The following is a 12,636-nucleotide window of genomic DNA, read 5'->3' as shown; positions in this document are numbered from 1 at the left end:
GTCTACTAGCTAATTAGCTATCATGGTGGCTAATTAGCTTTCCTAGTAACTAATTAGCTATCATGGTAGCTAATTAGCTGGTCTAGTAGCTAATTAGCTATTGTGGTAGCTAATTAGCTGGTCTAGTAGCTAATTAGCTATAATGGTGGCTGATTAGCTTTCCTAGTAACTAAATAGCTATCATGGTAGCTAATTAGCTGGTATAGTAGCTAATTAGCTATCATGGTAGCTAATTAGCTATCACGGTGGCTAATTAGCTGTCCTAGTAACTAATTAGCTATCATGGTAGCTAATTAGCTGGTCTAGTAGCTAATTAGCTATAATGGTGGCTAATTAGCTATCCTAACTAATTAGCTATCATGGTAGTAGCTATTGAGAGTAGCCAGTTACCTATGTAGTAGCTATCATAGTAGCTAATTAGCTATCATGGTAGCTAATTAGCTATCATGGTAGCTAATTAGCTTTCCTAGTAGCTAATTAGCTGGTAATAACGAAATAGCTAACTAGCTACCATGATAGCTAACTAGCTAGCAGTACAGCTAATTACCATGTTGAGATAAATGTAAATACCTGAGGTACATCAAGAAGATGAATGGGATGCTCCTCGTATTGATTTCTTCCAACACGTTTCCTGCATAAATCCTTTTTATTGGGTGAAACCCTACTCTCATTAGTCCAAAACATTGTGATTACATCCTTGATTTCAAATGTTATGGGTGTCATTGGCTTACATCTTGTAGTTAGCTTTAGTAGACTAGTTCCTTCACCCGAGGAAATTATACGGTTCATTGTATTGTACACTGTTTTTCTACTAACACCAATTACCTTAGATAGCTCACTGATGTTTATATCGTCAACATCACTATTAAGTAACATCATTAGACTAGACCTTTTTAAGACAAGATCATCTGACCTGCTCATGGATACGAAACTATTACGAAGATTATTTACTAAAATAGATGATATGTTTGCATTAAGACCATCACAATCAACTAAGTCCTTTATCGATGGATCATTACATATTCCATAAAGTACTACCTTCTTTTCTTCATTGCTGATGTGCTTGGTTTGAACATTGAAATAGTCTACAACCTTTCTCTCTATGATGGTAGTCGCATTACTTACATTCTCAGCTAAACTATCCTTACCTTTACTGAGTGTGGCTTTCGTATCCTTCAACAATTGACGATGTTTCCTTTTTTTTTCTGCCCAATAGTTTCGTATGGCTTGTTGTGTCCTGATAACATCATCCCTATCCTTATGATCATTGAGGGGTAATTCTAAACACCCTTCTTCCCCTTCCATTTGGCTAGACATGTTAAAACCCTAAATTTCCAGAAAAAAAAACAAGTATTAAAGATGGCTATGGGCAACAACAATACACAAAAATATTCCACACAATACACAAGATTAGACACAACAATACACAAGATAATCAATAGACAGAAAAGTTATTGCAATCCAAGACCGAACAGTAGAGGATTTCACTCTGTTGGATCCAACAGTTGAGGAGGCGATCCAAGACCGACCAATGGCAACAACTGAGTGTAGAATGTTGCCGTTGGATGAGTGAACTCCGTCAAATCGAAATGTGGAAGCAATCCGGGACTGGACAGTAGTGGCAACTGAGTATAGAATGATGGCAATGGAGGAGAGAACCCCGTCAGATTGAACAGTTACCGATGATGCTTGAAACGCACATAGAAGGCACTTGAGAATAGAGTGGCATAGAGAAGAGAACCCCGTCAGATTGAACAGTTACCAATGATGCTTGAAACGCACAGTAGCGGCCCCTGAGTGAGAGTGGAAAAGAGAAGAGAACCCCGTCAGATTGAACAGTTACCAATGATGCTTGAAATGCACAGTAGCGGCCCCTGAGTGAGAGTGGAAAAGAGAAGAGAACCCCGTCAGATTGAATAGCTCTTTGATTATGCTTGGAACGCACAGTAGCAACCCCTGAGTGTAGAGTGGCAAAGAGAAGAGAACCCCGTCAGATTGAACAGCTCTTTGATGATGCTTGGAACGCACAGCAGCGGCCCCTGAGTGTAGAGTGGCACAGAGAAGAGAACCCCCTCAGATTGAACAGCTCTTTGATGATGCTTGGAACGCACAGTAATGGCCCCTGAGTGTAGAGTGGCACAGAGAAGAGAACCCCCTCAGATTGAACAGCTCTTTGATGATGCTTGGAACGCACAGTAATGGCCCCTGAGTGTAGAGTGGCAAAGAGAAGAGAACCCCGTCAGATTGAACAGCTCTTTGATGATGCTTGGAATGCACAGTAGTGGCCCCTGAGTGTAGAGTGTCACAGAGAAGAGAACCCCGTCAGATTGAGCAGCTCTTTGATGATGCTTGGAACGCACAGTAGCAGCCCCTCAGTGTAGAGTGGCGGCAGGTGGACTCGATAGGGTTTAGCAACAGTGGTAGCAACTAACCCACAGTACTCAACTAGAGATGGCCTACGTGATGTGGCAAAGGATCATGCATAATGGACCTAGGAATTCGATATATAATTTATGGTACACATTTATGGTGCACACATCAATTTATGTTGCACATTTATGGCACTCATTTACATATGTAATTAAAACACTCTAGTATTTTCAATGGTAGTTTTTTGCATACTTAATTTATTAATGATGGCTTTTTACTAAAATGACTATTTATCAATGGTAGCTTTTTGCATAGCTAATTAGCTATGTCAAGGACATAGCTAATTGTTTCCACTCGCATGCTTTCACCCTGATACCTCCTTTGTATATGGTTAAAAGCATAGGAGTGGAAACAATTAGCTATGCAAAAAGCTACCAATGATAAATACTCTTTAAATTTGCACCATGAATGAAAACATTAGAATGTTTTAATTATATAAATGAGCACCATAAATGTGCAACATAAACGTGCACCATAATTGGAAATGTGCAGCATAACTGGATACATTAATTATATACCAAAATCCTAGGTCCATTGTGCATGATCCATTGCCACATCACGTTGACCATCACTTTGAGACTATTCAGTCTCGATTACTACCATTGTTCACTCCAACTGAGTTCACTCCTCCATTGCCTCTCTACGCTCAGTTACCGCCACTGTTCGGTCTTAGATTGCTGCCACCATTCGATCCAACTCAAGTTCACTCTTCCATTGACACCATTGTACTCTCAGTTGCCACCACTGTTCAGTCCTGAATTGGTGCCACTATTTGATTCGACTCAGTTCACTCTTCCATTGTCACCATTGTACTCTCAGTTGCCGCCACTATTCGGTTCTGGATTGCTACCATTGTTCGGTCCTGGATCACTGCCACTGTTCAATCGGACTGAGTTCACTTTTCCAATGTAACCATTGTACTCTCAGTTGCCGCCATTGTTCGGTTCTGGATTGCTGCCATTGTTCGATCCGACTAAGTTCACTCCATTTTCACCATTGTACTCTAAATTTCCGCCATTGTTCGGTTCTGGATTGCTGCCATTGTTCGATCCGACTAAGTTCACTCTTCCATTGTCACCATTGTACTCTCAGTTGCCGCCACTATTCGGACTTGGGTTGCTGCCATTGTTCACTTTGACTGAGTTAGTTCCTCCATTGCAACCATTGTACGCTCAGTTGTCGCCATTGTTCGGTCCTGGATTGCAATAACTAATCGCTCCGATTGGTAGCCATTGCGTTCACATCTTGGTCTATTATCTTGTGTATTGCAGAATAATTTTGTGTATTGTTGTTGCCGATAGTCATCATTGTTCCCGATGGTGGTCGAGTGGCTTTCACTCCACTGCAACAAACAGTCACTTACCCCCATTGTATGCTCTTGCAAATGGTGGGATCGCACCTGTCAATAATCGGTTTGCATGTGGTATAGTCACTTACGTGTCATTTTTTTTTCAATTTACTAATGAATATGTGAAGCCAAATGGAAGGGGAAGGAGGGTGTTTACCAACAGCCCTCATGGATCATCAGGAAAGGGATGAGGCTATCAGTACACAATAAGCGATAGGAAAGTATTGGACAGAAAGAAAAGGAAACATCGCCAAATGTTAAAGGATAAGAAAGACACATCAACTAAAGGTAAGGATAGTGTTGGTTGCGATGTATGGAGTAATGACACTACTATCAAAGAGAGAAAGGTTGTAGACCATATTTTCAATGTTCAAACCAAACGCATTAGCAATGAAGACAAGAAGGTAATACTTTATCAAATATTAAATGATCCATCGATAAAGGAGTTAGTTGATTCTGATGGTCTCAATGCAAACATAACATCTGCACTAGTAAATAATCTCCGTAATAGTTTCGTATCCATGAGCAGGTCAGAAGATGATCTTGTCTTAAAAAGGTCTAGTGTAATGATGTTACTTAATAGTGATGTTGACGATCTTAACATCAGTGTGCTATCTAAGGTAATCGGTGTTAGTAGAAAAAGTGTGTACAATATAATGAACCAGATAATTTCAAGTGGTAAAGGAACTAGTCTCCTAAAGCTAACAACTAGATGTAAGCCACTAACAACCATAACATCAGACATCAAGGATATAATCATGATATTTTGGACTAATTAGAGTAGGGTTTCACCTAATAAGAAGGATTTGTGCATGAAACATGTTGGAAGGAGTCAATATGAGGAGCATCCCATTCATCTTATTCATGTACCTCAAGTATTTACATTTATCTCATCTTTTGTTTTGATTATTGAGCTTATTGTCACAACTCTATGCACTATTGAGATTACAATCACTAAGTAATTAGCTACAATAACTAATGGCCTGAGCTTCTATCTACATCAGGATGTGCCTGATTAGCTATATCTAGTTGTAGTAAAGGAAAATTAGGTAAATAGCTACATTAGGTATCGAGCATATCTAATTAGCAACATATGGTATTGGCCATAGCTAATTAGCTACATAAGGTAGGGGCATATCTAGTTAGCAACATTAGGTCTAGATAACTATGTCTCTTACTTAAGTACATAACCAATTTCGCTAATTGTGTCTCCTACTAGCTACTGGTAATAGCTAATTAGCTACTAGTAATAGCTAACTAGCTACTGGTAATAACGAATTAGCTACATCAAAATTTGATCATAGCTAACTAGATATTGGTAAAACCTAATTAGCTACTAGTAATAGCTAACTAGCTATTATCAGCTAATTAGCATCAGAATATGATCATAGCTAATTAGCTACTAGAAATAGCTAATTAGCTGCTAGTAATAGCTAATTAGATGTTGGTAATAGGTAATTAGCTACTAGCAATAGCTAACTAGCTATTATCAACTAATTAGCTACAATAATAGCTATTTACCCACATCAAAATTTCATCATAGCTAACTAGCTAATGGGAATAGCTAATTAGCTACTACAATAGTTAATTAGCTACGTCAAAATATGATAATAGCTACCTAGCTACTAGTAACAGCTAATTAGCTACTGGCAATAGCTAACAAGCTATGATCAGCTAATTAGCTATCAATGTTGCTAATTAGCTACATCAAAATATGATCATAGCTAACTAGCTACTCGTAATAGCTAATTAGCTACATCAAAATAGCTAATTACCTACACTAGAGGATGATCATAGCTAATTACCTACATCAGAATATGATCATAGCTAATCAACTCCATTAGAATAATATCATAGTTGCATCAAAATATTATCATAGCTAATTAGCTACCACACTATATCTAACTAGCTACATCAGATAGCATCAGAACTCCCTTCTTATTACGCAAGTAGATTTATTTATTAGGTTTAAAAGCGAATGCATCCAAATATCAAAGTTCAACTACGAACATTAGAGTCTCTTAAGTGACACTTTGTGAGACGCTTAAAGGATCGATACACATGTTGCATTTACCATGTACAAATGGGTTTCCTCAAGGATTTTGTTAATCTACTAAGTCACCACAACTCATCTTTAGAGGATGTAGTCTGCACTTGTGAGAGCCCAATTTGTCGATCTATCCTACAAGAGCACTGTAAATCATCAGAGCATGTTATCTTGTCCATCAGTGGTCTTTTAGATTCAGTATTGTGTTCGAGAGAATATGAGGCTATCTTCGACAATTATAAATTTGTCATGGGTTTATGTCAAGATTGTGGACCTAGTAGATTTAGGTGATGTCCAAAAGAGTTGAGTATTGAAATATTAATCTCTGTCAAGTTATTTGAGTCCGTGGACAACAATTTCGAAGCAAAGGTGTGTAAAAGAAAGAAGTCGCTTAAACCAAGGGATTTGGTGTCTCTATTTGTAGTACCTCTAGGAAAATTCATTAAACACAACTTCATTTATTCATGGCGTCTCTAGGAGATGTTCGAGTCAAGTGTTCCCATCGAGAGACTCGATAGATGAAGAGGACCGATGGAAGTTCCAGTCGTATAGAGATGATGATCAAGGCATGTGGGATCGAAGTGCAAGGCACTTTCCCACGGGCGTGCCATAATGTGTTACTGTACAAGATGTACGGAGAGTTGAGTGTGATGAGTCAACGTGGAATGCTATAATGTTGTTGATGTGTATGTGTAAATGTGTAAGTATAATTGTGAGTGTGAGTAGATGCGTATGTGAACACATGCACAGATGTGTGCATGTGGACATATACGAAGAGCTGTGAGTGAGTGATTAGTGTGAATGGACAAGGGGGCTTGCACCCCTGGGTTTCTACCCTTTTGTAACTATTTAACCCCTTATGGGGAATGAATGAACAATGAAGAAGTTCTCTCTCATCTCTATCTCTCTTTGGTGACACCTCTCTCTCTCTCTCTCTCTCTCTCTCTCTCTCTCTCTCTCTCTCTCTCTCTCTCTTCCTTTACGTTGAACCCCCTTGGGAGGGGGGTGGATCTATTCTAGGCACCATCCCCCACCCCACAATGATTCACAATGCCATCGCCATAGCCATCAATCCCGCAATCGTCATCATCACCATCACCATCAACATTCATTATCATCATCATCGTTAACCCTATTTCTATCTTCATCATCATTATTAACTCTAACCCTAAAATCTACAACAATATTTTGGTGACCACAATGAGATGTGTATGTGTAAGTGTAATTGTCAGCGTGAGTAGATACGTATGTGAACACATGCACACGTGTGTGCATGTGAACAAATAAGAAGAGGTGTGAGTGAGTGATTAAAGTGAATGGCCAAGGGGGCTTGCACCCCTATGTATCTACCCTTTTGTAACTATTTAACCCCTTATGGGGAATAAATGAAGAAGGAATAGTTCACTCTCAATCTTTTTCTCTGGTCCTCTCTCTTTGTGTCACCATTTATCAACAACCCTAACGCTAAAACCATATAACATTTTGTGCACATAACATATTTTCGAGTTTCAAGTGATGTTAAGAAAGTAATTCATTTTTTTATTTCTAATGATAAGAAGCATGATACCTTGTTTGTCCAACACCGTTTTAAGTTACATTGGCAATGGTTATTAACTCAACATTTGGAGCTTACTCAACATTGGGTTTGGTTTGATAGAGCTGCATCACAATTCAAGGCTAGACGCCCATTTTATTTTGTTGGAGGGTATCTTTTGTAACGGGTTTGGAGATGAGATGAAATTATTTTGGGTCCAACCATGGTAAAGGTGAACATGATGGAACAAGTGCATTATAAAGCGGGCACTTACCCATGAACAACTAAAGGCAGACGGTGTGCATATGAATTGTGCAGCACATGTAGTCGAATTTTTAAGAACTAATATGTCAATGAGTGCAACGAGTATTTTGGGAAGTGAGGATAGATGAAATAAATAGGGAGAAGACATGGGAGTGCCAAGGAATTCCCGAATTGCGATCTCTCCATGTAGTTTGGGGTTATTCTAGGTTAGATGATCATTGTATTGCAGTTAGAAAATTAACTTGTTTTTGCTTCCATTGTGTGTAGGGAAATTGGAGTCATTGTTTAAACAAAGCATATATTCAGAATTGGGAGTACCATACATTGAATGATAAGGAGGCAACTGATGGAGAAACAAAAAACAATGCTGACTTCACATATGAGGGATGTGGAGATACTCTTAGTGACGTAATAAACATTGGGGATAATTTCACTGTAAATGCAAAAGAAGGAAATTCAGTAGGTGTTGATTTCTATATATTGAAGTGCACGGTGTCGTGAAGATCCGTCACTACGCGCGGATCGTGAGGCGGAACCGTCGGGGTTCTGGACCGGAAGGATTCAAAGTCGGTACAAGCTTTGGCGCAAGCTTTAGCGAGAAAGTACTTAAGATAGATTGGGAAAGAGAGAAGTTGAGATTACACGATTGAGAGAGATTGATTGAACTTTTAACTTTAGATTTAAGAAATAAGTTACACGATCAATTTGATAACGAATTTCCTCTTCTTAATTTCATAAAAAAAAACGTGTTTTTTCTCCTCCCCCTTCCTTCTTTTATAGATGCTCTTATGCATATGCTGCATGTGAGGGTACAAGACATGCATAAATTGCATGTTTGTCATTTGGCGCTTATGTATTACATGTTGTGCATGATAACCATGTCACTCATTTTAGCTCTCATGTATGAGAATTTACATGTAAAAGTACAATGATAGAAATATAATTTGAACTAAATAGCATGGCTTAATGGTAAGCCAATTGATTCCTAACTTGGAGGTGCAAGGTTCGAATCCTTACTTGCTCTCGTATATGTATATATGTATATATATTTATATATTTATTTATCTAGTCGCCGGACGTTGGTTCGTCGAATGCCGGATACCGGTGTTGCCGCCAGATGCAATCGGTTACCGGTGCCTCGCCGGATGCCGTCGTCTTACCGGCGCCGGATACCGGTGCCTCGCCGGATGCCGTCGTCTTACCGGCGCCGGATACCGGTGCCGCCGCCGGATGTCGTCGGTTACCGGTGCCTTGCCGGATGCCGTCGTCTTACCGGCGCCGGATCATCGGCTTCATCACCGGTCCGGTTTTGGTTGGCCAAAACCCTTTGCGAGTAGCTAGCCCACCTCCACTCTTAGTTCAAGTTACCTTGAACTCTCTATGCTCCACACATAGACACAAAGATAATATCTTTTGCTCTACCTTATATATGATGAGAGCCGTATTTGTCGTGCCTATGTGGGATATCTCACAATTTTCCCTTTTCCTTTCACAAACTTTATACCCTCATATCTTGACATTTAGTTGTCTGTTTCTCGTGTAATAAAGTGCATTCGAAACCTCCATCATTTTGTACTTAGATATTAAATTTATTTAAAATGTTATCTTCACAATTATTGTATTATGTGATTCATACTCGATTTCGTACGTTTTATGGGATTTTCACACTATTGCCGAAAATTTTCACGACAACGGTTTGTAAACAATCGTTCAGCCCGTGAATTGTGTTGAGGTATATATGGGATGGTAAACCGTTGTTGAATCCCATGGTTTTGGCAATAAGTTGGAAGTTTTGGGACTTGAATTCTCCACCATTATCTGATTGGAGTACTTTAAGGGGTAAATCTTGTTGGTTTGTTACAAGTTTATGATAGGCTTTGAATTTCTCAAGGACTTGATCGGTACATTTTGTCTTTAGAAGCGTGACCATCGTGAAACGAGTAAAGTCATCGATAAATGTTAGGAAATATACATTTCCAAGTAGGATGGGGGTAAACAAAGGACCACATATATCTGTGTGTACTAGTTGGAGGGGTTTAGTGGTCGTTGTAGGATGGGATGGAAATGGGGAGTTAGAGAGTTTTACAAATATACACCCTCCGCAAAGGGATAGTTTCGTTTTACTAGGAAGACTAAACCCAATTGCTATATGTTGTTGGGCCATGTGAACCATTGTTTGATGGTTTAAGTGACCTAATCAATAGTGACATAGTAAGGTCACATAGTTTGATGTGTTTGAATCATCTATATGGTGTGTTTCTTTAGCAGGTACCACCAAGCGGCCTAAAAGGTAAAGACATCCTTGTCGTGGACAATTAACGACATAGCCTTGTCCAGAGGGTGTCTTATGACGAATGATACAATATTTGTGATAAAACTCGACGAATGTAAATTATCATTTGTGAGTTTATTGATAGATATCAAGTTTTTTGCTATGTTAGGTATACAATAAACTTCATTGATTTCAATGAATTTCCCATCAGAGAGTTCAAGATGGGCAGTCCCATGTCCAAGGGCATATTCAACCCCATTGTTCCCAAATCTCATCAGGAAAGGATGTTCTAAGACCTTATAGTCTTTGAGCCATTCAACCCTTGAGGTGAGGTGACATTGAAGTGGGAGAGTTGTTAAATGAAGTGAGGGCCATGAAGGCAATGAAAGAATCTTCATTATCCTCATTGGAATTTTGATCATTATGACATATGTCATTATTTTGATCGTAGTCATCATGTTATGCATTGTAATATTGGGCTTCTTTATATGTTCTTTTCCCATTGTTGTTAGAATTCCTATAACAATATTTCATTTCATGTCCACTCCTTTGACAATTTTTGCAAAAGGATCTAAGGAACCTAGATTTGTTATGATTCCTTGAATCATTAAATTTAGAGGTCCGTGAATAAAATTTGGAGTTATTAGGTTGGTATGTTGATCTAGGTTTATTGTAAGATTTTTTATTGTAATTAGGATGTTTGATATAAAGTGTGGTGTGAGATGTGGGGGGTTGATTTATTGCCCTACAAAGTATGTTTTCTTGTGAGATTGATGTCACTAACGTTGGGACACTAATGTTGGTTGATGTGGATTTTGTGCTTATAAATGGTTGACATGATGGGGGTAGGGCGGCTAATAAGAGGGTGGATTGAACGGAAAATGGCAAACTAAGTCCTGAAAGGATCACATCATCATGTTGAAGTCTCCAATTTTTAACCAAACGTGTCAACATCATCATTTTCATTTATATTCATATTCATTAAAGTTTTTAAATTTGCAACTTGGGACGTAACGTCCGTATGGAGGTAATCAGCCTCTAATCTATGATTCCCATATTTGTTTGGACATAGTCAAGGTTCTCACACTTTGCTTAAGTGTGTCCTCCATATGAAGGAGAAGTTCTAAGTGAGCGTTTAAATCACATCGCTTCCATGTTTGCACGTCAAGTGCATTTGTGGGGACATTAATGTCGGGGCACACGTCGGTTCCATCAACGATATTTAACAAGTCATGTTGTTCTAATATAATTTCCATGGTCATACGCCATGGTTGATAGTTTTTATCAGTCAAATTTTCAATGTTATAAGTGTGAGACGATACTTGGGTAGCATTTGCCGCCACATTTGCTATCACTCCAACGTTTGACATGGTCGAAAATCGTTTCTTTAATTCACACGTTCGTTATTAACACTGTGACACAATTCTTGGTGGGGTTGGACTCCTTCACCGCTCTAATACCATGTAGGAAATAAGAAATGGAAAGAGAGAGAGAGAGAGAGAGAGAGAGAGAGAGAGAGAGAGAGAGAACAAGAAACTTTATTAAATGATAGTTTTGTCTCTCTCTAGAACCAACCGACCACACAGAGAGCAAATGTGGTGGTTATAGGTGCACCCTATTTTTGGGGTGCACTTGTTCATATAGTGTAGCGTTTTATTTTATAATTGATTTTTCTATTTACATATTCTAAACTAATTAGTTTATTACAACATTTCGTGGTAATCTATCTAGACGACATCCTAGTTTTTTCTTCTAACTTAGAGGAGCACACACAACACGTCCGGCTGGTTCTAATCAAACTTCGGGAATATGGGCTTTATGCCAAAAGTGAGAAATGTGAATTCAATCAAACCTCTGTCGAATTATTGGGTTACATGATAAGAGGTACAATAATTTCTTGGTTTCGCAAATTTATACAGAAGATTTATAGACAAGTTTTCTTCCTTCGTGCAACCTCTCATCCAACTTACTTGAAAAGATACTCCATTTCTCTGGACCCCCGCAACACATAATGCTTTTGAGACCCTCAAAGCAGCTTTCCTCTCAGTCCAAGTATTGGTTCACCCCGACCCCAAGAGACCCTTCCAGGTTGAAACTGATGCCTCTAACTTCGCCATTGGCATGGTCCTATCCCAGCCAGACAACGATGGCACACTACATCCGGCCGCCTTCTACTCCCAGAAATTTACAGCCCCGGAAATCAATTATCCGGTCTACAACAAGGAGCTTGCAACTATCATCTTTGTGTTCGCCGAATGGCGACCCTATCTCGATGGGGCCCAACATTCTATCCAGGTGTTGACTGACCACAAGAATCTCATCTACTTCAGCACTAGTCGTACATTGAATCCGAGGTAGGCTCGTTGGTCATCTTTTCTCGCCGAGTACGACTTCGAAATCGTGTTTCGACCCTGCGTTCAACAGGGGAAAGCAGATGCTCTCTCTCGGCGACTAGATTTTGCGTTACACCTAGATGATGAGGCATATTCTCAACAATCACATTGTTTATTGTGTTGGGAAAATACGTCCCACCTGATGGGAAGAAGAGAACGATGCGAATTGGATGGAGTCAATGAGTATTTTGGATGAGGCCGAGATCGAGAATCGAAATCGAAAACGAAATTGAAAATTGATTTCATAAGCTGATTCAGAAGACTATTTGTAAATAGTCTTAGTGTGTCCTTGTGGGCTATACTTGTAAATAGCCAGAAAGTTGTTTTAGTATATAAACAACTAGGGAA

This window comes from Azolla caroliniana, unplaced genomic scaffold (genome assembly GCF_043228905.1).
Source record: "Azolla caroliniana isolate FFs.n. ecotype wild unplaced genomic scaffold, voAzoCaro1.0.p SCAF_13, whole genome shotgun sequence".
Taxonomy (NCBI): domain Eukaryota; kingdom Viridiplantae; phylum Streptophyta; class Polypodiopsida; order Salviniales; family Salviniaceae; genus Azolla; species Azolla caroliniana.
The sequence above is the reverse complement of the archived record's forward strand: the minus strand, read 5'-3'. Positions refer to the sequence as shown.